This window comes from Malurus melanocephalus, unplaced genomic scaffold (genome assembly GCF_030028575.1).
Source record: "Malurus melanocephalus ecotype Western Australia unplaced genomic scaffold, MMel_1.1 scaffold_121, whole genome shotgun sequence".
NCBI classification, from domain to species: domain Eukaryota; kingdom Metazoa; phylum Chordata; class Aves; order Passeriformes; family Maluridae; genus Malurus; species Malurus melanocephalus.
The window spans coordinates 232,721-259,214 of NW_026623353.1; the positions used below are offsets into that span (position 1 = coordinate 232,721).

Consider the following 26,494-nt stretch of genomic DNA (forward strand, 5'->3'; position numbering starts at 1 on the left):
AGGTGGGGTTTGGGTTTTTTGGTGGGTTTGGTTTTTTGAATTGTTTTTCTTTTAGGGGAGGTATTTTAGTCAAAGGATTCATGATATGTTTTTGGGTGCTGATATTCCTCAGCCTGCCCTTGAGCCCTCCAGCCACTCTTCAGCCTGTGTGGAACTGGACCATGCCTTTGGCTCCCGTTCTGACAGACAGGCATTAAATGTTTGCTCTCCTGTTGTGCGTATTGCAGGGCTAGTGCCCAAACAAGTTCCCTTTTCACTGACAGATGAAATAACAATACCTGGCATAATAGTGAAAGCTGAGTCTTTTCTTTGGGTTTCCCTGAAGGGCCTGCTTTGTCTCCACTGTCTCTGCTCAGAGAAACCTGTACACATTGCTAAATCTGAGGGTGCTGCTGAGATGCTCTGGCTTGCGAAGCCAGAAATAGGTCAGCACCCCATGAAGATTTCCATCCTCTTGGTGTGCCTGCTACTCGTGATAAGGCTTTGCAAGTAGTGCCTGTCTAGTGGGGTGGTCCAGGCTGATGTGGGCAATTTTGAGAGCCCAAAGCAGAGGATAAAACATGCGCAGCACCAGGAAGGAGAGCAGAGGAAGTAAGTCCTGGTGGACTGTCCTGTACTCAGTGTTTATATGGCTCAAAGGAGGAGTAAATCATGGACAGCTGGATGAACCTGAGATGTTTACAGGTGCCTGATRTCACCTGAGTGGCTCTGGTCCTGTTGTGGGAAGTCAGCAACTCGCCTGGGCTGTAGAGAGGTCTTCATTAGTCACATGTTCAGAACGTGGTTTAACCAGTTGAAAACCGGGATTTTAAGACCTATTTGAAAGCAAATACAATATCTAACATAGTAGACATTATTAGCAGAAGTGGTTATTAAAAACAAATAAAAGGGGGAAGGAATCTTCTCCCTGGTTTAATCATAGAAAAGAGAATTTAAAGGGGCATATTCACCCACYGTCCCTGAAGGTGGGAGGGAAAAACCCTTTAGAACACTAAACTTTGCTGCTGTCTTTGCTGATTTATCACAATTACCCTATTGGATAAAAAGAAATATCTTTTTGGTGTTACTGATTGAAAAATTCTAGGCAGTTAAGAGGGAAAATCTGATAGTTTTGTGAGAAGCTGCAAAGAAGAAAAGTTACAAAGGGCTATACAGTGAATAAAACAGGAAGAAATCCAAATCTCTGCAAACTTAGATGCTCTAGCAAAGGTTTTTTTGTGACAGTTCTCTTCAGACCAGATGTCAGCCTTGTAGGGAATCCTCATTTATGAATATGAACATCTGGAAAGAGTGGGAGACCAAAAGAGAAGGGAAGCAAGTCATCCAGACAGACTTTTAGTGGTATGAACAGGTAATCTTGGAAGTAGTGCTTCATGTGGAAACAAGGTTGATAGGTGTCAGGTTTGCACTGTTTTTATGAAAAGTGGAGATTTAATAGTACTTAATACATTTTCTTAGGGGGTCTAGCTACATGAGATCATCTTCCTCTTTCAGCAGATTGGGGTGTGTCTGCAAGGCAGGGATGGAAGAACATAGGGCTGATAGGGCCATGAGGCTTTGCAGTGTTTCTCAAAGAAATTTTGTGTGCTTAAGCCTTCCATGCTGGAAGCTTAGCGTGATTTTCAGCTGGAGTTGCTTCATACAGACATATGTGAAGGTTATCTGGTGTTTTAAGTGCTATATGAACAGAGGTTTTTTATTACTTTAAGTGGTCTTGATTCAACGAACAGATATACCCACATGTGCTTATAGTAATTTGAATCTGGTGGGAGGACTCATATTTTTGAATATAGGCATGTCATAAAATCTTGAACTTGCCTGACTGTTGTTAAGAGATTCGCCAGAGGAATTTCTTCCTGGTTAATCCCAGAGTGGGTCATCTGTGTCTAAGCCAGGAGCCCTTTCCTTAATTAAGCTTAGGAAATCAGGACTAATGTTCTTTGAATTTTTGTTTTGATGTATACAGTAGTCTGAGAAATAAATAGTGGAAGGGTTTACCAGCTTTTGTAGGTGCCTTCAGGAAAAGTATGAAGAGAAAGTATTAATTAATACTTCTTCAATAAAAGTACAAAGAAGAAATCTTAATTAATACTTTGTCAATAGAGATAAAGTCATAAAAAGTAGGCGACTTGACCTACAATCTTTATGATTTCTCGCCTTGGTAGGAATTAGTGGCTATYATCTTGTCATTTTTTATTTATGGCAGTAGCTTGTAGCCTTTAGTTTATAGATTTCTTATTAATTCAAGGTCTTTGGGTTTGTTTCCAAGGTATTTTTTATTGTTAGTTTGTCTTTGCTAGAGGTGTACAGATAGAGCTCTTCGGTGAAGCTGATGCCAAATAGCTGTTGGAAGGTCTGTAGGGACTTGCTTCTTGGCTGCCTTTCAAGTGCAGTACGGCTGTAAAATGTTTTAGTGTCAGAATCACTACATCTCTCATTGTTCTGCTTTTCTCTGTCAATAACTAGTCTCATTCAGTGACATGTTTGATCTTAAAGTGGGAAAGCAGATTTATCTGTGTGCTAGCACATGAGTATATTCAATTTTTCTGCTCAGATAATCATTGAATTTAAGGTTTCAGCAGTTACTTAAATTAATCCCAGTGCTGTCTTTTCAGTCTCTTCAATGTTTGTGTTGAGAGAAAGGCCAAAACATATCCTGTCTGTTGGGAGCCACTAGACACCAGTCATCTGGTGAGCTGGAAAAAAAGTGAGCTACAGTTTTCAGTCTTGATTTTTGTGGTGAGTGGCTGGGGTAAAAAGGAAATAATTTTGACAAAACTTTTCCCACTATTTAGGGCAATATTTAATAACTGGGATATGCTATTTCAATTTTTACCTTCTTTTCCTGCTGGGAACACTTTTGCTTGTTGTCTGGCACACCCATTTCCGAATCCTGAGTACTTGGGTCATTTATGCTGCCTCCAGTCCTGGTGAGTAACAATGCAAAAGTGTGATGATCTTCAGCTTTCTTTGCAGATTGCTAGGTTTCCAGTGAAAACACAGCAAATGTCAGTGGTGCTTTTCACTTTTATCTTTTTATGGATCATTTGGAAAAGAGTTCACAGATCACTTGGGGACCTGCAGACCCTAAGTTGAAAACCCCTGACCTCACCAACCCCATCATTCTACACCTGAACATGCAAGTACCTACACAGCTGAAGCTTGTGCTCTACTACCAGTGTGCTGCAGACTTACCAAACCCTCCCGTCAAACAGTTCACAATTTATCATCTATGACAGCTACTTGGAGCTTCAGTGTTTTTAGTGTTTGTTCTGCACCTTTTCTCTTCTCCTCTTTTCTTCAAGGACGCCTGTGGTGGTAACTTTTGGAGAGCAGGGTTGGCTAGCACTTTGATAGCTGCAGCTGGAAAGCTTCCTTGCCTTGTGTTTGAGAGTGCAAGTSTTTTGGGGGAGAAGGCTTGGTGGCTCTGTCCTCTGGCTGATGTGCTGGGCACTGCAGTGCTGAGCTGGGGCTGAAGTTCATGCGTGCTCTCACAGTGCAAAACCTTAYGTAACAGTACACATATGAAGTTACTTGTGAATGAGAGGTAATCTGTAAATAGGCAGCCAGGCAAAGAATTCTTGCTCACAACCTGCCTGGATTTGCTTTACTTGTTTTCTCACCACTTGGGCAATAGTAATTACTTTTTGTGGCAGCCCTCACGCTGCTTTATGAATGAGTTGCATGCATAAGTCTTTTGAAGGCCTTAGTGGAGCTGTAGTGAGTTTGCAATCACGGATACTGAGATATGTATTTGGCATGAATCTGGAGCCATAAGTGCTTGATAGATCATAAATGGCAATCTTTACTTGATTTGCTCTGGTTGTTAACTAAGGACATGAGAGCAGGGCCCAATGGGTCAATAGGCATCAGAGGAGACATGTCATACTGTTACAGTCTGTGGTCTCACAGTCTTGTTGTATGGCATGTAAACATGGTGATTGCACAGAAGGGAACTGGAGCCTTTTGTGGTTTATATGGTGTTTTTTTTTCCCCAATAAGCTATAACAATAATAAACTAAATCACTAAATAGTGATTCTTCTGTGATGTTACCTGTAGGTTTTAGTACTGTATATGGCTTCTTGCAGGCTTGTTCTGTGCTAATTGTGGTGGGAAAAGATGAAATTTGCTCCTCAAGGCAACTCTGCGTCTTCTACTGAAGCATGTTTGTCAGTAGAGTCCTTTTCAGGTTTGTCAGTAGGTTTTCTTCCCTCTGTGGCAATGCCCACAAGTACATCTGTGGAAGTGACCTACTCTTGTCCTGGAAAAGCAGAGGTGGAAAGGGAAGTGGTATCTTGTGGGGTACCTTTCTTTTTCCCTTCCTGAAACCACAGGTCTCAGTCCTTCTGCAAGATGACTAAGGTTTCCTTCAGCCTGGGGCTCGTTGATTTTTCCTGCGTGTGTTTCAGCTGAACATAAATGTGTCTGAGCTAGTTTTGAAGTAGCCAGTTCAGGTATGGTTTGCATTCTTCAATTCAAGCAATAATTACGGTTTTCAGCAGTGTCTAACTCCCCTTGCCACTCAGGGAGCCTGTGATGAGCTGCTGCAGTAAGAGACTTGAGCTCCTAGATTAAAGCCAGCTCGAGTTTATCCAGACTGCAGCACTGGGATACTGTAACTCTCCTTTACAAGCTGAGCTATTGCAGTTAATTCCTCAGGGCTTTTTGCTTCCTGCCTTTTGAATTTCTTTTTCTGTGAACTTAGCAAGTGTGGCTTTTACCTTTATCCATGACTGACCTTTTCTCGATGCTATCTCTCTGCTTAAAAGCTCATGCCAGCATGTAAGCTCTTGTCATCTTCTCCACCAATGGCTTTGTGCCAGGATCACACCAGTCTGATAAAGTGCCCCTAATAGCCTGTCCCTTCTCAGCCTACCTACCTGCCTGCATGCAGCATCATCGTTCTTCTGTTGGCTCTGCTCTACCTGCTACGACAAAATCCACCTTTTTTTGGAGACACCTTGTCTCTCCTGGTGGCTCCAGATACTTCAGTGTCTGCCTTTGGTGCTAGCTGGAGCTGAGCCTTCAAAAGTTGGCTCTTGGAATAGATACGGTGATACTACACTTTGAAGTCAGACCATGTGTTTTGTAAAGGGCATGTTTTTGATCCTTAAAAACATGAGATGGTTAAGGCAAGGCATGATGCCAAACAGTGGGGGGAAAATGGGGTTGAGAAACCAACCACTGGGACCTACTAGATTAGATGTGGGAAGTGCTTGAGTCAATCTGTGCCAGTGCTGTCCCTAACTTGCCTTTTTTTTCTGCTTCCACTTCATTGAGGAAGGCACAGGTCCATTTTCAGGCATTTCAATGCAGGACTATAGTCCCTTCTTATTCTTAGCTGGAACTGATCTTCCCTCTGTATCTTCACTGCCACAGTGATTTGAGCTGGTGTGAGTCAGCACCAAGAGGTCACACAGCCTTTGCTCTGACAYAGGTGCCCACAATGAACCATCCCAAAAGCAAAAACCTTATCTGGAGTGAGGAGAGAGGAAAAGGGAGTTCGGGATAAATTATTAAGGATCTACTACCTTATTTTCTCTGCATTACAGTTTTCAAACAAATATATGTGGTATTATAAAGTAATTTGTGTGGGAAGAGACCTCCAGGGGTTTCTGGTCTGAGCTCCTGCTTACAACTATGACATTGAGTAAGTTGTTCCCATCATCTAATCTATTGAAGACAGCAGCAGCTAGCAGCAGCTCTGGTGGATCTTGTGGATGATTTCCACAATTCCGGCATGTTTATCTCTGGACAGGTTCTTTTGGAACTTTGGCTCCTGCCTAACAGGTTCCCCTGGTCTTTCTGCCTCCAGTTCCTGTGTGTAACAGGGGACCCAGGAGCACCCAGTGCCATCTGTCTGTCTCTTCCACCCACGCTGTTTGGACACTGCCTTTCTTGAGGCAAATGGGATACCTTTTTGAATGTATAGCTCTGAACAAGATTAGGCAGCTGTTGCCTTTAGTTGAAATGTGTCTTAAAAAAAAGTATAAATCCTTCCCCAAGTCTACCTCAGATATATTTCTGTGTTTTGACAGATCCTTAAGGTGATTGACAGAGCTATAATTGCCAGCAGTTTTTAGTAGGAGCCTTTCTTGCCATGTTGCTTATCTTGGGAAACGCTCCTTTTTTTTTTTTTTGGAACCACTTAATCCATGGTTTAAATTTTTTTTAAACCCCAGCAATAGCTGTTTTAGGTAATCTTGATAGATCTTTTGAAATATCCAGTAAGCCTAACCTTCCTTTTATTTTAAATGCTGAGAAGTTAGGTTGTAATGACGTGGTGACTGGAAGTTATGGAAAACAAATCAACCAAGTGCTTTTTCTGCCTCTCATAACCTCATTTTGTCCACTTCCTTTGTGACTTTTCTGTCTGCAGTTGACCTGTTCCTTGTACAACCACAGTCTTTTTACTCAGCTCATTAAATCATGTTTTTCATCTGAGTTTAGACTCTCAAACTACTCTTAGACACCATTTCCTTTATAYCTCCTTACTTTATTCTTACCTCAGCTGTGGCAGAAAGCACTTAATGGAGGCTGCAGGCCTTGAAGTTGGTCTCAGAATAGAGGGAAGGAGGAGACATTGGCCATTCATGTGAATCTGACAGATACCCTTTGGGCAATSAAAGTATGTGGTTCATTGTCTTGAACAGAATTCATCGTCTGAATGAAAGACTTATTAAAAAAAAAGAAAGAAAAACACCCTAGATATATATTTTTGCTCAGTAATGCCAGTGAAATCACAGAAAACATACAAAGTTTGTAAGCATTGGCCCATCTGCTACAATTTCTAAAACACCAGACCTATTAATCTGCTCTTGATGAGATTGGCTGTGTTTTGTGTGCCTGGTCTGCAGATTTGGGTATTTGCGCTGCTGCAGATCTGGAAAGGGACTTGCTAAAGGAAGAAGAAAAGTATGTGAATGATCCTTGTGCTTTTAGAAGCAGTTACTTAAACCTGGTGCGTTACTGGAAGAGGAGGGCTTCCTAACTTTTCCATCTTACATGAAAGATCCAACTTTTATTTACATCAGTGGGAATTTCCCAGTGACAGTAGGAGTTAGATGGGATTTCTAGTGAAATGAGAAATAGAGATGCCTCGAGCTAAGAGGAACACAGGAGAAAAAGAATATATGAAATGTAGACTTMACACTTTTTCTGATTATTTCTTTAATATCCACTTACTCGCTTTTTACCCAAGAAGTTAAGTTTTGCTGTTGAATTATTAACAGATCATTCTCTGAGGGTCTAACAAAAAATGCTTTCTCAGTCTCCAGAAAGAGAGTGCTCTTTCACAAACAATTTGCAGCTTTCAGCATGATTGTGAAGGTAAAATTAATGCTGACAGTTTGGTAAAAGTATTCTGCAAGTGCTGAAGCTAAACTCACCCTGGACTCAATAAAGAGGGGAGGTGCCACGTTTTAAACTTATTCCAGGATAACTATGAAGGCTGCCGACGAGGTTGAATGTTCATGTTAGTTGATAGCAAGAGTAAATAATTTTTTTCTACTATCTTTTGAACAAACTTTATGCTGCTGTAAGTGGCTGTTTTCAGTGAATTGTAGAAGAGATGATGGAATAAAATCAAGCAATTCTCTGCTTATGTGTCCTAGTTATTCTGTTTTAAATTTAAACAATTGAGAAGTTTATATGTGTAAATGAAGTTTGCTGCCAACTGAGCAAGATCATTAAACTTTTCTGACAGTGTAACTCATACAAAATATGCTGCCAAAAGCACCACTAGAAATGTGATATATTGGCATTTGCAAGCCCAGGCAAATATATACAAGATTTTCTACATTTCTAAATGTAGAATCCAGAGCTGCCTGTCTGACTAATACATTGGTAAGGGCATGCCTAACTTCATTAGATAGGAGTCTGTTCTTTGGTTTTATTTGATGGCACCTTTTTTTTCTTTCTGACTAGCTAGCAGTGCATTGTAAACAAGGAGGGGGAAATATAGGTATTATATTAAAAGGATTATTGTTGATGCAGTTTGTATTTCCTTCTTTCAGCCCACTTCCCACCTATTTGAATAACTTCCTTCCCCATCCCATGTTTATGTTGGATTGCCAGGGTGTCTGTTATTGTTTGTAATGATGGCCTGGGCATCCCCACTCCTGGTACTCATGACCAGGAGTTTATGCTGATGACTGGACAATGCTGAGAACGCAGATGCACAACAAACTTAAGTTAAATGTCTTTTTTTTCTTTTAAAGATGTGTTTGTTAATTATGTTTAAAGGCAAGGCGTGAATCACCTTCATAACTAAGTTTGTTTTGTTTTTTTCTTTTCACACCTTTTCTATTGGAGGAGTTCTTGTGTATTTCTTCTGGCTGGCCAGACAACTGAACTAAAGGCTTTTGCTCAGCCTTCTTTAGGCAGCCAAGTAATCAGACGTTTTCTGTCTAAAGGATAGAAAAATATTTGAGAACACATTCAACTTGATAACAAAAAAAATAAAGAGAATAGAAATAAATAGAACAGACAGGAACTTAAGCTTCCTCTTTGATTTTTTGAAACTTACAGTGTTTTGCCAGTTAGGTTTGAACATAATGTATGTTTGGGTTTTTTCCCAGTAAATTGGTGGTTTAAGAAATAGGAAATAAAGCAGAAGGTGGTGCTTTAAAAAAAGCCAGAGAACTAGAAAAGAAACAAGGACATTCTCGAGGTCTGGAGAATTATTTTTGCAGGTAGCAGTTATATTATGGAAGCTGATTGAATTATGAGTCCTGGGAGAAAAATGAATTGAGCAATTATGTTTTTCTATTTGGTTATTTTTTTCTTCCTGATGTAAGGATTAGGGAACATGAAATTAAATTATTAGGAAGTAAGCCTGAAACAAACAAAAGAGCTATATTTGCAGGAAACATAATAAAACAATGAATATGTAATATTTTAGACTTTTTGTATCCTTCATATCTTACATGAAAGATTTGTCATAAAGAACCCAAACAACAGGACAGCTTTCCCCCCCAGCCAAACCTGAAAGTTTTTCCCTTCAAAAGTACATGGATACATTCAGAGAAGAAACATTTGGCATTCACAAGAACTTCTTTGTGTGCTGCCAGACCATTCCTGGCTCCCCCTGTGACTAATTCAGAGACAGCTTCTGTAGCCACAGGTGGCTCCTAGCAGAGTTCACAGGGGCTGTGCATGGAGATGCTCTTTTTTCTGCTCTGTGTTTTTCCGGTGGTCATCRAGTCTCAAGGGCCAGGGTAAGTATCTGGCCTGCAGCCTCAGCCATGAGAATTTGACTTGGCTGAGAGGTTGGCAGTAGGCACTGGAGACAGGGGCCCCTTGTCGATGCAAACCAAAGCACGGGTGCAGTGAGCAGATGATCCCAGCCTGGAAATGCTGGTTTGAATTCCCGTCATGGGTTGAAGGGGGTCAGTGCACTGGTATGCTGCCTATTATACGATCTTCCTTCGAYTTTCACAGATGCATCATTTTCTTCATCTGATAATTTGCTTCAAGGACCAGAAAAGTGAGTCTAAGGAATTTGCCCCCATTGCTGAAAGAAAAACCTGGGGACCTCCCAGGAGCTCATTATAGAGTTATAAGGACCTACATGAAGCCAGGGGGTCTTGGTGTCAGGGGCTCCTTACAAAAGGAGATATTTGCTACAGTAGTCATTTCAAACTGAGTTGTTTTATTTAAAGATGCTGAGCTTGGACCAAACTGAATGCAGCACATTCAGCAGTTGTTTTTGGGTCCTGATCTTTCTTCGTAGGTATACCTTATAATGACTGTTGTGTTTACTTACATGAAACATTTGGCATAACACGTAGATCTAGGAAGGTGGAGAGAATTCTTTTGTCATATTTTTTTTTTTCAACAGCATGAGCAAAACAAGGAAAACAGTTCATTAACAGCACCAATATAAGAAAAAATACTTTATTGCTACCTGTGTRCTGTGAAACCTTTTGACAATTAAAATATACTTGCTGAACTTCCGTGGAATACAGAATCTCAGACAGGGTCTCATTTAGGATTTTTGCTTATTTCTGATTGTTGCTTAGGATTTTTTTTTGTTTTTGTTTTTTTATTTTTTTATTTTCCTGCTGGAACAATTCAGCATGGCAAATGTCATAGCATGAAGCACTCAGTTTTGGGGTTTTTTTTTTCTGTTGGTGTTACTCCTCAAGATTGGGTCAGCCAGTAAGAATGACTTCTCAATTTTAGCTTGTTGATTAGGGCTATATACAGCAGTTCATAGGGTGGACAGAAGTAGCTGAACCCTCTATAAGTAAGGTATTCCCAAGCAGCAAGATACCAAAATACTCATTTGAGAGACCTTTCTTATACCATCTCATGTGGTGGTCTGAGAAGCAGTTACTTGGAAATKCTTCTCTGCCCAAATCTGCTCAAGGGCTGGATTATCGGGATGTGATGACCTGATGTGAGAACTGGTCAGCTTGCTACTGGGACTTACCTATTATGGTGTGTCCCCCAAAATTCCAACCCTAGGGAAAACAAACAGCTGAGCCATGCACATCCAAAATTCCAGGTGTGGTGGGGACAGAGGAAGGACTCACTTGCACAGATTGTGGAGCAAGGTTCAGCCCATGTAAAGTGTTGGCAGTTTGTTGGGGTAATGAGAGGAGAGGCCGAGCATATTAGGAACCACATTCTTAGCTGTTGTGCTTGTGTGCAAGACAGGCTGATGACAGCTTTAGGGACAAGGCTTGCAGAAGTTGGTGTGGCAGGCTGAGGAGAAAGAAGAAATTTTGGAATGTTTAGTCCTTTGGAGTAGTTTTTCCTTGCTGCAGTGACTTCAGCGTTATTGAATATTATTCTAAAAATCTTTACTTTTATCTGCTAGTGTGGCTCAGCCAGACCAAGCCCTACAGCAGCAAAACACCTTGTGAAATGCTAGATCCTAGGAGAAATCTTTAAATCCCAGAGTTGCTTTGGGACAACCACTCCCTTATGCTTCACTCTGCTGGGCAGTGCACCAAACAGATTTTTGACAGAACATTTATTGCACTGATACCTGCAAACACAAAGTATGTATATTAAGGAGGATTTATGCTGCAACTGAATGCAAGGGAATCTGGTGTTCAAGCTTAAGGAAACGAAAACTTTCAGACACAAATCCTAATATCAGAGCTTAGTTCTTTGTGTGATCTGKCTGGCCCAACCCAACCAGATTGGTGGCAGAGAGACATCATCACTGTATAGGTTATGTCTGGTGTAAGTGTTGTGGAGAACCGAGAGAAGAGAGAATGGAAAGAAAGAAGTTGGACAGAAATAATAAAAATGAAGAGAACTGCTGGGTTATACATTCATTTGGAGAGGAAATCTAATGTAAGTCACAAGACCACAAGTCCTGTGGGTCTTGTACACATATGTGTGCATATTGTGCTGTGGTGGTAGCAGCATGTTGTGATTGTGGCTAGAGTTTCAGGGTCTTGGCCTTTGTGTAAGCAGGATGATGAAAAGATTCTCTGTCTAGAAGATTTAGAAATAATTTTTAAGCATAATTTGATACTGAATATAGGGGTTTTATTGATCAAAATGTGAACAGAACAGGCAAAGAGTGGCTTCTTGAGGAGCTGGGTTTTATCATTGCATTTTGGGTTCCCATCTTACTTTTTTCCAAACTTTTCTTGGTTAAAAAGCTCAGATGAGTTAAGCCCATTAAAAAGCTCAGATGAGTTAAGATTTATTACTGTGGAATCCAGTGGCTTTCCTTGCCATTGTGTGGGGTTGCTCTGCTGCATATTTTTGAGATTTTATCCCTGTGATGTTCTATTGGCATTATGGTACTCTGTCTCCTCTTATAAAATAATGGCAGAATGTTGTAAAATCAGGCTGTTATCTTTGCTTTGGGCAAACTTCATTACAGAGCAGCAATCCAGCAGCCTGCATCTTCACTTGCATTGAACTGCATAAACAAACTAGTTTTAGCCTCTCACTTGCTTCTCTCATAGGTTGGACTTGACCTTGGAGGTCTTTTCCAAACTACCGTGATTCTGTAATGGCTTTGTCCAGCTTGTTAGTTGCCTTGTGGAAGAAAAGGAATGTGCGTTTTGCTGGATGACTAGTAAAGCCKAACTCATTTTGCTCTAAGCCATTTCTTGGGTTTATGTTACAAAAGCACTTTGATGCAGTGCACAACAGAGGTTCAGCTATTACGGGTGTAATTATCTCAGTGAAGAATGTAGGGTGTTTAAGGGCTGCTGTCAAGCTGGGCTGTGTTTTAGACCTAGCTGACAGGTAAAGAAGGCTAAGAAATAGCTGTATTTTTCTCCCATGACCTTGTTTAAAGGTGATACAGGACCTTACTCCTCCTGCTTTTTCTCTCCTGCAAAATACACATATTTTAAGAGCTGAGCCCACACTCCTGTGAATAGTTTCAGCTCGACAAGGAATGCTTGATGCAATCTTCTGAAATTAGGCACGTAGGTGTGTTGTGCTTATTAGCCTGCTAGTGGTCGTTTAGCTATTTTATCTCAATTATAATTAAAAGAATGTTACCAGGAAAGGAAGAAGAGGAGGTGGGTCAGGAAGCTGAAGCTGGATCCAAGGCAGGATGTGTTTGGGCCTGTGGATGGGAAGCGTCTGGCAAAGATGTGCCTGTGTCTTCCAGCTATCATACTACCATTATACTGAAAGAGGAGATTTTTGGTTCCAAAACATTCAATTTATKATGTTATTTGAAGAGGTTTCTTCCCTCTTGGTGCAAACTTTTGTGTAATTCTCCTCAATTCAYCCCTATCAATGCATGGGGTGTTTCAGTCAACCTGAGATAAAGCATTATCCTCCTATAAAACTAGGATATGGAGAGGTGACAAGGTGCATGGAATTTAAACGTGACCTGCAAAGTGTGTCTGCTTGATTTAAAGTGTTTTGTTTTAGGATCTCACACAGACCACATGTTTCCTTGTGAGTTGTGACCAACTCTTCAGGCTTAGGGAAACAAACTACTTCCCAGGTGTGTTATTTCAGTCTTCTTCATCTACAAAATGAAAATAAAGTTTAAGACCTTGTTGTGTGTCCTTCTGTTATGGAATGCCCTCAGAGTGATTTTGACAGGAACATCGATGGAGAACTCTTGAAAATGGCTGGTGCTCTCTGGTTGTTAGTACACCCCTGGAAGATCTATGGCTAAAGAACATTAAGCCATTTCAGAATTGCACTAAGAGACTGGGAAATCCCTTCTGTCTAAATTAGTGCATTTGGGGTGATGGAAGTTTACTTGTAGGGGTAAAATGACCACCCCTTTAAAAGTAACTGGTAGTCTCATCAAGGGAGTGGTGTTGTAGCATCCTGAAGTGATGAGGAAGATAAACCAAAGCCATCCTTGCAGGCAATGTGCCTAACAGTCCCCTTTGCTTTGCAGAAAAACAGCCAGCCTTGTGTTATTTGTGATGGGCCAGATGGGGCCTTGTGCCAGAAATTAGTGATGGTTTAAAGAACCAAATTTTGCTTCTGAATGGGGCAATAATTATGTAAATGAGATTTTTGAAATGTTTTTTATATGTTTTTAACAAGTGCCAAGTGAATTCTTTTCTTCCGATGAAATTGTGGACTGAGTTATTTCTGGTAGAAAATGAAAKCCTATTTCTTTCTGGAGGGGGAAGGGGTCTGGGACAAAGTGACAAACCCAGAACGATGATAACAGCGGCAGGTCTCTGATGAGGAAGGAAACTAGCTGTAGGTGTTGTCAAAGAAGGGGTGCTGCTTCTCATAATCCAGAGGAAAGGGTGTGAAATGTGGTAATAATTGTAGGAAATAATCATCGTCGTTGTTCTGGCTGGACTGTGCCCTACACAGCAAAGGGAAATAAACACAGATCTCTTTGAATCTCGTCATTGTGCTGGTTTAGCTTTGTGGTGCAATAAGAAAGGAAATTATGAAGTGAAAGGGATATTGGCAGGCTTTGGCTTTCCTCTGCAGAGGGGTGGGAAGGAGAGCAGAGTTTAAATGTACCCTGCAAAATGTGTGTGTTTGGGCATAAGTATTTCAGGCTCAGGCAGAAGTTAAAACACCTGTATAAACTCCTGACTTGTGCCTATGGGCTATGTCTGTTTGCGGTTCTGGTATTAATGCTGTTTAAAAGTTTGGGGGTTTTTCCTCTGTCTTCCCTACAATCTTTCTGCTGCACATGAGGAAAATTTTCTCCTTGAACTTTGATTTATCTTTACATCTTTTCTGTCTAATCACCCTTTCTTGGCTAGGTCACTGTGGCCTTTTGCCATCTGTGACCGCTTTACTTTCAGCTCTCCTGCTTTCTTATCCCCTGATCCTTGTTGACCTCTCTGGCTGTCCTGCTGGCACCTCCTTGGTTCAGTTCTCCCTGCCCTTTTTCTGGGCTGTCGTGCACATTCCTGTTGGCTCTCATTAGTCCAGTCCCTTGCCTGCTGTACACCAGCCTGCTCCATGGTCTCAGCTACCCTTTCTGTATTGCTCACCCGCTCTCCCTTGCTCATTGCTTCCCACTTAGCCTTTCATTGCCTTTCTCTTGACGTTCCTCTCAGTAGCTTGCTGGTGGTAGGAGCCATTTCCTTACCCTCCCTCTCAAACACCTTTTCTTAATCCTGTCAAAATTATTGCCTGCCCTATCCTGTTCAGACACCCAATGAGTAGTTGTTCAGTCTCTTGCTCATCCCATGCATCCAGACTGTGCACACAATCTGCAGCTACAAACTTTCGAGGAAATCTAATTCTGTTTTTACAAGCGCCAACCTTTGCAGGCTGTAATTACCTCTTGCCATCATCACTGAGACCTCCTTCCTGCTGGCTCATCTGACGCAGGCACGTACACACGTGTACATATACCACATCCCTGTTTCCCTCAGGTCTTTAGCCYGTGCCACCATTGGCTCATCTGCACTGGACACTTGCTGCTGCTGCCCCTTGGCACAACTCTTTCAGCTGCTCCAGGCCCTACTTAATTTTCCTCCTTTCTGCTGAGCCAAGTACTGTCTCCTGCATTACCCTTCCCCATCGAGCTGGTAAGGAAGAGCTTGCTTGTGTGTGTCTACAGTGTCTGTCTGCATTGGCTGGACCTTACTTTTGTTACATTGAAATATCCCCAGTGGTTGCCTCCATTGGATACCTTCATACCTTTGCATGGAGATGCCTTTTCTGTACCATGTCCAGCCCCCTGTCAGTGCCCAGCCTGTTCTGATTTTGTTCTTCCCCTTAGTTCTCTTTGTCTTGCCCCCCTGGTCTGAGGCAAGTGGGCACCTTACTAGATAAGGGTGCTTCTACATTTCAGTCTAGCCTAGGAAATGAACAGCATCCTGATGCGGTACTGAAATATTTTTTTAACAGCTCTGGTAAACCTATCCCTAGTGTGACATTGCCTGTCAGTGAGGCTAAATTCTTACGCTGACCTTTGTAAGAAAAAGGAAAAAGACCCAAAAAACACTTCAGAAATTAATTGCAGAGTGTCTGTGAATTTATGGAGGGCATTAAAAGTAAGCTTTCATGGAGAAACAACCTTTTGTCAATGTACCTGCTTTTTCTGCCCCTGGATGCACAATGAACATTGTCACCACTTGTTTCTTGGGTTAAATGCCCCAATCATAATTCAGAGAAGAAGAAGCCCCTGGATGTGAGACATGAAGTAGTGTTGCTGCATTCATTCTGGTTTGGGCATGCTTGCCTGATTTCGGAGTCATTGGAGCAATCATGGTATGTCCTTTTTTTTCCTCCCTGCTTCTCCTTGGAGGCCCTCTGGCAAGTCTTCAAGGGCAGAACTTGCAATCCAGGATTGCTTGATTCAAGAATTGAGAGCAGAAGCCCAAGGAAATGTAATTTTGAACATAAATAAAATCTCTGCCTATCCAGCCCATCAGCAGAAGGCACCCAGGTAAAGGCTTCGCTCTCCTGTCCTTCATCCCTTGGTAAATTTTCCTCATTTCTTGGTGTACATGAGTTCATCTACTTCAAGTGGTGAGGCAGCAGAACAAAGCAGTGTTCAAAGGAAACAAAGACCATTTATATTTGGTTTTCATTTCCTTTTTCTTCTGTTCGGTAAATGGTACAATATTTAATGACAGAAGACTTGCTCATTCTCGTATCTCAGACTCTGAAATATTAAATCTCAGAATCTCTGATTTAGATAAAGAGTAATTAGTGTGTGCAGTATCTTCCTGACACGTGCTGCAGATGTAATCAGGAACCAAGGTGTTCTTAGCTTTGTTAAAGTATACTCTAAAATACCATCTCACCAGGGATGGAAAGAGCCTGTAGTCATAGAAAAAACCTCCTCTCAGAAGCTGAAAGCTTTGGGAAGATGGGATCAGGTATATGTAGTGTTAGAGACAATGCTCATCTGCTGGGTTTATCCTTCATTAAATTTTCAGCATAGATCCTTACAACATAGTGTCAGCAGAAATGCAGGCAAAGCTTAAGGGATTACACTGATTAATATGAGGATGTAAGTTTTGGGTTTTGTTTGTTGCATTAGAGCTGAAGGAGTCATTTGGGTGCTTTGCTTGGACTCATGCCCACATCTAACCATATGGTACAGCAATTGATGGAATGCAGATAATAACTTCATTTTCTTTGCTATTTAGGTTCAAACTTGTGCTAACAGGTCCCCTCCCAAGCTTTGTTTCAACCCACTATGTGAACCTAGTAGGGAAATTAATCTTTCCGTGCCTCAGTTTCCCCATGCAGCAAACAACAATAATAGTAATAATAATAGTAATAATACACTACTTCTCTTTAATGTGTTTGGAAGGTACATATGAAAAGCACCAAATATGAGCTTGCTATTAATTATTGGGCCCATTACTTGTACTCAATTTGTTTGATGATGCAGTGGGAACACCCATGTTTGGGAAACCTGGGGTTTCCATATCTATCTGGCCAGTACTGTCAGCCTGCCCAGTTGGGCCATGACCTGCAGCATGGCAAATACAACTGGCATTAGCCATCTGGCCACTTCAAACGGTGAGGGGGAGAAGGGAGTGAAAACTTGCAGAGGAAAACATGCTTCAAACCTGAACGAAGCAACATTTTCTCTTCTGACCAGGTAGCCTGAATACACAGGCAGTGCTGCTTCCTAGGTAATTTCAAGCTGTATTTGTATTTCAAAAGAGTAGTGAGTCAAACCAKCTAATCCATGTAAACTGTTGTCATAGGCATGTGGTGAAATCCGCATCCGTCAGCCCTGAGCAGTCGCCGTGTGGGGCTGGGTCAAGGCATATTGGTGCCCCTGTTTCCCAGAGTGGTATAGGATGCAATGTCGCAGCATGTGGGAATACTAATTTTTCTTTCCCTAGCAAATCACTCATGAATGACTTTTCAGACCTGGGATCCTCAGGCATGCTCTGTGAGTGTGAATAGCATGTTTTTACTGCTTTTTATAGGATTAAACTTAGCCCAGGAGGAATCTGCTTTGGGGTAGACTTTGAAATTTGGAAGCAGGCTAAACCAGCCCAGAGGGCTGACAGCAGTGTGTGTGCTATCCAGAGATGTCCTGACCTTCTGAGAGCAGGTATATATATAGATAAGTTTAGATATTGTAGATATATTAGGTACGGCATGTCTATTTTAAATCTTCCCATTTAAAGGGAAATGTTTAAACCCTGCAAATAAACAAGTAATTTAGAAAAAGGTGGGGCAATTGTACAAAGAATTGTATTGTGCTGTAGCATTACAACAGTTCTACCAAGCCTATAGGCAAAGGCTTATGCCTGGGACTTAAAGGCTGTCCAGTGTGTCCTGGTCTCACTCACGTGTAGGAGGAGACAGTTTCAAAATGCAAAACCTGTTGTCATCAGTGGTTCCTCTGTCTCCTGACTCTTAATGCTGCTCCACCTGAAAGCAACAGGTAATCAGTGAACTCACTTTAGGAGGTGTTGGAGGTTATCAAAGTAATTGGATTTTTATAATGTTTTCATGGAAAAACCTGACTGCAGAGTCACATTACTCCATGAAAATTTTGGGGAGATAATAGTGGTCCAAACATTTTGCACAGATACAAATATGAGTGCATAGGTAAAATGAATATTAAGTGTAAGTGGTTCTCAGTGCCCCTGAATTTAAAAGCAAATATATATTTGATTTCATAGCTCTTATCAGTTTCTGCCAATAGCAAAACAGTCCAGTAACAAAGTTATATCCTCCAGATATAATGGAGAGTGCAGATTTTTCTTTTAAGCAGGTGAATTRTAAATTTATTGATGTGATCTGAATAAAGTCTCACTATTGGAGCATTCCAGATGTCTGTGCACTAGTCTCAGTCCAGCTATTTTCCTTCTAGTGTCACCTGACATATTATTTGCTTTCCCCTTCTGCTTTTTTCCCTTTTCCAGTTTCATTGGGGAAATTTCATGTTTCTTYTATTTTGTGGAGATGATACCCATGATATCTTTTCTGTGTGTAAGCTGCCATCTCCCCTCCTTCTGCTCCATTCAGCTGTTGTCTCTGCCAGTTGACCACCACAGCTTTTATGTGAAATGGAAGGTATTAAATGGAAGTGGTATCTCAACAGCAATTTAAAGTTTAAGTGCATAAAATGAAATTGGTTTAGCTGTAAAGAACAAGAGAGAAGTGACCTGGTATTTGGTTTTGATTCCATAAGCSAATACTTTTTTATCTGAATGGCCTGAATAACTTAGATCTAGATTCTGCATGTGGTCTGCAGACATCTAGGTTTTGAGAATTATTTGTGCACCAAGTAGTTCATGATGATCACAAAGTTTTTGCAGGAATGATGTTAGAACATCGCACACTAACTTTTTCAAGCACCTAGCCTACACACTGTGATTTTTTTTCACAGTTATGCTTAAAATCCAAACCCAGAACTTGTTTTTAACTACTTCTAAATACTTTCTTGGTGTGCAAGCTGTCTTACTAATTCTGACTGAAGTCACTGAAGGATTAAATCACCGTGCAAAGAGCCAGAAATATGCAGGATCCAGGCCATTACTTGTACATGGTGAGGGAGGAAAACCCTGCACCATCCCACACTTAAAACTCCCCATTCAGCAAGCCCTCAGTTTAATACCTGATGTCCTCATTTGTGTTATGTGGGAGACAGTTTACATGCCAAGAACTGGAGAAACTTGCTTTGGTCTCTGATTTTGACATTGAAAAGAAAACATCATTTCTGGTTTCTCTGCATTTGTTTCTCCCAGGGAAGCGAGTCTGGTGGAGTGAGTGGGAAATGGAACTGAAAGCACCAATTGCTGCACTCCCCAGCATTCTCCATGCCTTGCCATGGTCTAGACCAGATTATTCTTGGCAAATAYTTCCCACTGGTGTTAGCAATGATGAAGGTGAGCACGTAAGCAAGGCGCTCTGATTTCTGCTCTCATTAGTCATGTCGCTTAGGTTGTTACTGCTGACCTCAGGAGCCCTCCATTCTTGTCCCTGCCAGCCACCTCCACCTCATGGGAGAGGTATGTTGGGGAAGYTGTAAAACAGTAGGGTAGAGGCAGTCTAGGCATGTACTATTTTTTAATTTTTCTTTCCCTGCTTAATACCTTTTCCAATATTTTCCAAAGGATGGGAACTGCAGAATGCTCACTGTCAAGCTTGCACTTGCTCTGCTGCTTTTGAAATTGGAGCTAATTTTTCCTTTCTCCAGACTTTCTGAATGACTTCACATCTTGGAGGCTTAGTGCTTCAGGTTACTGAATAATTTACTGCTACTTGTGCTGTATTAATCCTGACTTTTGGTCATGATTCTACAGGCTTGTTTCAATGTCTGCTCTTTTTCTAAGAGTTGGTCATTCGGGGGCAGCTTTGGTCCTTCTGTGGTAGGAAATGTCTCACATGGTTCTTGGTGATGCTGTTGGGGACTTGTTGTGGCTGTCTTGGTATTTCCMTACAGGGAGAGTGAATGAGGAGATAAGAATTTGCCTTTTCACATTTATAATGGTTTGGAGCTGATTGAACACACCCCAAGCTCTCCACCTTTTCAAATCTTGAGATCCCAGGAACGCCGCTCTGGTTGCACACTGAGAGTCCTATGGCATCATGTCAAACACCATAGTCTCTGTGAAATGCATGCAATGTTTGCAGCTTCTGTGTGATCAGATCATGACAACTCCGGCAAGCTCTATGATAGTGGCTGGCTGCAAGCAGCAGCAGCTTGTAACTTGTGGAAAGAAAATCAAATGCCACAGTGACAATCTTTTGTAAAACTTCCTGTGTGTCCTTAGCTTAGTTGTGCCTGGCCTACTTGGAAATTTCAGCTCAGAAACAAACACTGATCTGTTGAGATTGTTAGAAAAAGAGTCTCATGTTAACCCAGGAGTTTCTGTGTCTGGGGTTGCCCAGGGCAGCTTCTCAGTACACCATCACATGGGCTCCCTCTGAGCAGGCTCAGCGAGCTGATGTTGCAAAAGTGTCATTTTGCTGATTTCCATGTGAGCTCTCCTTGGTGACAGCAGCAGGAAGGCCATCCCTGGCAGATTGCTTGTGGTGAGGATGGGGTTTTTTTTGGGTCTGCAGAAATTCAAACTGCGAGTGTGATGGGGTAAAAGCATCTGCCATGGGAATGGATCTGGAGTACAGACTTTGCCCAGATCCATGTGGGTAGTGCTATGACCAYGACCCTTAAACACTGCTGTTTCTCTGCTCTTTGGTGTCATTACATATGAGGAAACAGGTGGGAAAATTGTCCAGGAAAAATGGACCAGGCTTTTGCAATAGGCAGTTTGGGTTTTGGCAGCTGAAGGTTGGTTTCCATTGAGCATCTGCTTCAATGTGAAAAATGGCAGGAAATCTGTTTTACAATCCTTTTGACACTTGTCTGTGCATTGACTCAAATGCCCTAAATATTTCACAGCTGAGATAGTATCAATTACAAAATAATGCTTAATTTCAAAGCTGCAAAAATCTGAAGCAACATTTTTTCCAAATACTGCCTCCATCCAGAGCAAACATTGCAAAACCACCACTGTGTGTACCCCTGCATCATGTGAAGTGGTAGCTAGAGAAAGCATTGTCCCCTATCCTCTACCCATTTGTCTTTGCCACCTGGTCCCCTGTTTGGATTTGGGCATCCTTCATGTTTCCCTATAAATCTTTCCAGTTCCCTTATCCACAGGAGTGATGCAAGGGAGGTGAAGGGTAGTTAATGGCAGTCCTATCCAATTCCCTTTCTTTCCCCTAAATTTGTGCCTGCTTAAATATGCTTTGCCTAACTGGCAGATGGTTAAGACTAAATGTTCCTGTGGGGTCAGGAATAAGAGGAGCATCAGGAAACTCCTGTGTTACAAAGACTGATGGAACTTCTCAGATTCTGCTCTCTACTTGTAGATCAGGACCATTTCAGAGTGCTAACATTTTTGCTCACTGATGAAGATGAAAACTAGGAGTGTGCAGCTTTGAGCCCTGTGTCATTTCATGTATGGAAGAATAAAGTGGGCCCCTGGAGGGTGGGAAAAGGACCACTGGTCCCAGGCTGCCTTGTTTCCATCCCTGGAAATATCCTGTTGTGTATTTTTTACCTCTAACACCCCAGAAGGGTTCCTAGCTGCAAGCCTGTGCATGTGTGAGCTGAGCAGAGTGGTGGATATCACACCATCTAGCTCTGTCTCAAGTAGCACCAGCTTCCCTCTATGCTCATGATCTCCTGTGTGAAAATCCTGGGTGAAGCTAAGCCCTCTGCAACCCAGCCAGTTTGGTTTTCTTTTGCAAATCACTATGAAATCCAGATGCACTACAGTACAGATGGCTCCACAGCTTTTTTTCTTCAAGACCAAACCTGGACAGAATTTTGCTTCTTAAGTGTTGAAAACCTGTTAAGTGTAAAGTGTTAAGTGTTAAGTGTTTTATTTTTCTTTAAAAAAAAGAAAAAATATTTAAAGCAATTTTAGCTATTTAAAGTCTATGAGACTCTCAGATTTTCAAAATGCATGGTGTACAACACAGGTGCACTTCCAGTGTCAAACCTTTTTATAGTGAGGAGGTCAGAGCTCTCCTGTATTTCCAGCAGAGCTGTACCTTTCAGTACACTTCTTCCACTCCATTTTTTAAGTTGTTTGAATTGCCCTGGAGCAGAGATGAAAATCACTGAAATGACAGCATGACAAAAATACTCCACAAGTGAACAATCTAGGATTTGTCTCTTTTGAATTTTATTTTCCCCTCCTTGACTGAGTGTAAAAACAACAGCAATGAAAAGAATCCAGCTTCATGTTTGGGGAAAACAAGTCTTTGGGTATTTAATAATATAATTACCGTAGCTGAAATTTTTAGTGGGCTGTAGGCCCCTTGCTGTTCCTGTGTTCCTACTAGTCAGTCTGGATTGACTTTAGTATTTATGGCATGAACTGAAGAGCCTGTGGGTGCTTGCTAGGCCTTCCAGAGCCACAACCTCCTCTTCTTCCTCCATCACTGGGTACTAAGCCACTGAGGCATCTGGCAGTGTGATGATCTGTGTGGCTTGCAAATGAGAGGCCACTCCTCTCCAAAGAATGAGCTCAGGAACAATGGCCTATTAATTTAGTTTATTTGGCATTATTRGGAGAAAGACCCAACCTCAAACTCTCTGTTGTTAGGATTTTCTTTAAATAGCCAGTTCTGGAAACAGGAAATTCCTTCACCTCTGAAAACAGGAAACAGATCTGACTATTACATATTTGTTTTAATTTTCAGTTATCCCCTGCTGCCCCTCTCCTCTGACTTTCTGCTGCTCAGCCAAATTCTCCATTTAGTTTTGATAAGGCAGTATCTGGGGGTATTGTGCAAGACTCAAGGGTATTCTGCCATGGAGTAAATCAATGTATTTTGTTTTAAAGTTGACAGGGTTGGTGTTTTCTGTGTCCATCATGTCCATTACATGAATGAACACAAGAAGTTTTGTTCCCTGTAATTTGAGGCAAGGGTGTATGATCTGTTGACTCAATAAAATAAGAAGGAAGAAAATGAAAACCGGCATCACAGAAATCAATGAAGGACAAGTTTTCTTTGTTTTTTAGGATTAGTAATCAAAGCCTACTGACAAGAAAGGGTATACCAGTGGAAGTTCATACTCTTAGAAATTCAAGGCCAGAAGCCACTTAAAGGTATCTTCTAAAGCTGATGAGCAGAAAGAAGCACTGGAATTTGAGCTGTGCTATGATACCCTCTAAGTCCGTGCTTTGGTGGTCCTTGCAAAAGCTGTGTGTCATTGATGCCTGACCTGTTTCCAAGCGTGTTTGTAACTTTGGTGTTTTGGTGGTACTGCTGCCTCTCTCTTTATTCCACTTTTGTTTCTGTGGAATCCTTCTTCCTAAGCAGAGCACAGAGCTATTAACTGTTCTCGGAATGTGTTGGCTCTTAAATAATCACAAGTGGAGGCACTATGCCAAGTTTTGGTCTGGAGTAACTGTTTTTTCTGCTTCCAGACCTTGATGTAGCTCCAGAAAAATAAAAGTGTTTACGGATGCATTATGAATTAACACCCTGTTTGCCAGCCCTTTGTAGCCAGGCCTGATCTCTGGCTGGGTGCTGTGACACCTCTCATGCTGTGAACATGCTTGTGCAGATGGGGGTCTCTYCACTGATCCGTTGTGTTTGTGGTCAGCTTGTCTCCCTATCATGGTGCATTGGGTCGTTCTCAAAGCACTTTGGCAGCCTCTTGCACACAGGGTGCCAGAGACTCATCTTTGCTCACCCCAGTCCTGCTGCTGCCCTTGATACTGAATTCATTACCTCTTGGCTGTTCCCTCCAAGGCTGGCAAGGCATCAGTCCCTCACACCCTCTTCCGAAAGTCCTCCAAGAAGTGCAGAGCTTCAGTGGTGATGAGGATCAGCAAGCTGGATTTGCTGCCCAGCCTGTGTGATGTTGGGCTGTAGAGATCTCCTGAGTCAGTGGGAGGAGGGCTTGCTGCTGCTCCTCAGCACTGCAGACCCAGGACACAACACCTCTATTCATATCATTCACTCCCAGTTTGTAACCATACTTGATGCTTAGCTGACTTCTTCTGTAAGTGTATCAGAAACTGAGGTACGGGTTAACACTAGTTTAGAAATGACCTGTTGCCCACAGATGCAGTTGTTGATCTCTATGCTCCCTCCTGGGTAGCCAAGCACAAAGCAGCTAACCTGGGGAAATCGAGCTTGGTCAGTAAACAACCACCCTAAACTTTAATTCCCTTCTGGTCCATGCTTTAAACATCAYATCTGTGCCAGGCACAGTGCGCTGCACGGCTCAGTCCTGCAATTCCACCTGATCCCTGTCACTGGCCTGGTCCAGGACACAAGTGCTTTTGATCTTAACTTCATTACCTCTCAGCAAAGGGTAGCTGCTCTTGGCAAAGGATCCTAAAACAGTCGACACATTAGTAATGAATTAAAACAAACCTGAAATAACTCTTTAATTCCAGCATAGCATGTTGAAGCAGTTCAAGTATGCTTTGGCATGCTGAGTAGTAATGGAGATTTTTTTTCTGTGTTGGTTAGTTTGAAAAATAATGACTGATTGCAGCTGAAACAATAAAGATGTGTCTTCCAGATCAACTGTAGTTCTCAGACTCTGCACAGCTCACTGACTGCTCTGAACCTCCTTGATTGCAGTAAGTGTGATGGTTTTACCTTTGAAATTACATCAGTGGGGGAAAATAAATGATTAGCCATTAGCTGGAGGTAAGTTTCCAAGTGATGTCCACAGATACGCATGGGGAAAGAACCCAAAAGAGTAGTGGTATTAATTTTTGTTTCCATCGAATTTCTCTGGAACCTGTCATGGTGTGTATTAGAACTTACCTGAGGTCAGTGGGAGCTTTGCTGGTGATTTCATCGTATCTCCATGCAGCTCTCTTATGTTGGCACCTCCTCTTTCCAGTTCACTTGGGGAGGAGGTTGGAATCCTGATTCTGATGCAGAGGACTGGAATAGCCAGCTAACCAGTCTGGCTGGGTAGTTTTGGTATCAGCTTCCTGGATTTCAAAAAGGTAGCTGAATCTGTTTTATTTGAGCCAGGGCTTGTTTAATCTGARCCAGGGTGCTGTGTTTGTGCCAGTATTTGGGTGGCAGCTCTTGACATTGTSAACTCAAATGTGTATGTGCAAATGTCATTTTGCATGGAGGCTGAATTTCCTACTTATACACCAGTGACCAGCCGGGGGCCTGAACATGAGCTGGACTCAGTAATTGCTCTGACTGGCACTTCCTAGCGCCTCTGCCCAAGGATGTGGTCTGTGGCTGTAGCAAAGGAGGAGGGCTGCTGTGAGAGTAATCTCCCAGGCTGGTCAGATATGCCTCCTGTGTTTCCTTCACCTGGGAGTAGTATTCAGAGCTCTTTAGGTTTAATTATTGCCATTCCCATTAATGTGTATGAAGGTCCTAATYATTCTTATAGTGTTCCCCAGGTGCTGGGCCCTGAGTACAGTCTCTGGGACTAGAGAATGTGTTTTCCTATGTGACATCTGTCTWCCTGCAAATTATTTACCTGTAAAAAATTATTATTATACTCCTGTTGGTATGTGAATCAGAAGACTCTTTTGGTATAAAGCATGCTAGCATGTGGAAGCGTGACTTCTATGGAGGGCATTAAGTTTTCAAGGAGTTAAGTATGTTCCTGTGTATTTCACAGAGAGGCAAGTGAAAAATGGTAAGTAGGTTCCCTCTGCTGCCTTGAAGGAGGGTTGCTTTTAAAAAAAAAAAAAACCAAAACGCAGATGCTCTCTACTGTCTGCCTTTCCTTTAAATAAATGCATAGCTGGTAGGTTTGTTGCTGTTTTGTTGGAGAACTGATGAAACTTGGACCTGTGGCTTCACACATGCATTTTAAGCATTTTTGTTACTTTCTGTAAAATATGAATGGCATATCATGTGAACTAGTCAGATGGCTGGGTTTCTGATGGTCAGGTGCCTGGAGCATGTGCTCTGGAAGAAAAGACTGTGGGACAGGGGTTTGTTCAGCCCTGAGGAGGTGGCTTTGGAGGAGACCTTACTGAAGCCTGCCCCTATCTACGGTGAAGTTAGTGAAAACATGGAGCCAGCTCCAAGAGACAAGAATTGGAAACTGGAGTGGGATTTTCTGAGAAAATAATAAGAAAATCTCCATGAGGAAAATCACACACTGAAAACTYGACTAAAGAGGCCCTAGAAGCTCTGTGCTTAGAGGTTTTCACGGCCCAAGTGAACCAAACCCTGTGCAACATCACATGAAGTCAGCGCTGGCCCTACTTTTGAGCAGGAAGCTGCAAACTTCCCAAGGTCTCTTYCCACTGGAAGAGTCTTATTTAGTCACATTACCCATAAATACAGGGCTTGGAGGTGAGTGGAATGCAGCGGGGCCTGGGCTTGCATTCACTTTGGTATTCCACTTCTAAATGGGGGTAAAAACAAGTGACTCTCTTGTGCTAAACTTGGTGTTAGTGGGAAATTCTGTCACAGCAAATGTTTCCATGAGCAGTTGACCRCTGCCTGCCTAATTGCATCCTCATGGGAAAACACCAGCAGGGCAAGTGCGGTGTTTCCCTATGACACAGCAAATACAGCCTTGAAGTCATCTGAGCCTTCAGAATCGCTCTTATCCCCTTTTTCCAAATTGCTGGGTTAATGCTAACATACTGTATGAGTTGA

The 26,494-nt window shown here is 42.0% G+C and overlaps 1 protein-coding gene across 9 annotated transcripts in view; it reads left to right on the forward strand.

Moving 5' to 3' along the window:
- Nucleotides 1-26,494, forward strand: part of STOX2 (storkhead box 2) — a 142,720-nt gene that overhangs the window by 9,025 nt on the left and 107,201 nt on the right. For 2 of the 9 annotated variants that reach the window (XM_057370186.1, XM_057370195.1), the window contains exons 1-2: nucleotides 14,899-14,964; nucleotides 15,687-15,827. The exons of 3 other annotated variants lie outside the window; for them this stretch is intronic. The gene's annotated coding sequence lies outside the window, so the exon portion shown is untranslated. Of the gene's footprint in view, nucleotides 1-14,820; nucleotides 14,965-15,686; nucleotides 15,828-26,494 lie in introns of those variants that run through there. 4 more of the 9 variants (XM_057370189.1, XM_057370196.1, XM_057370197.1 and 1 more) reach the window with 3 other exon arrangements.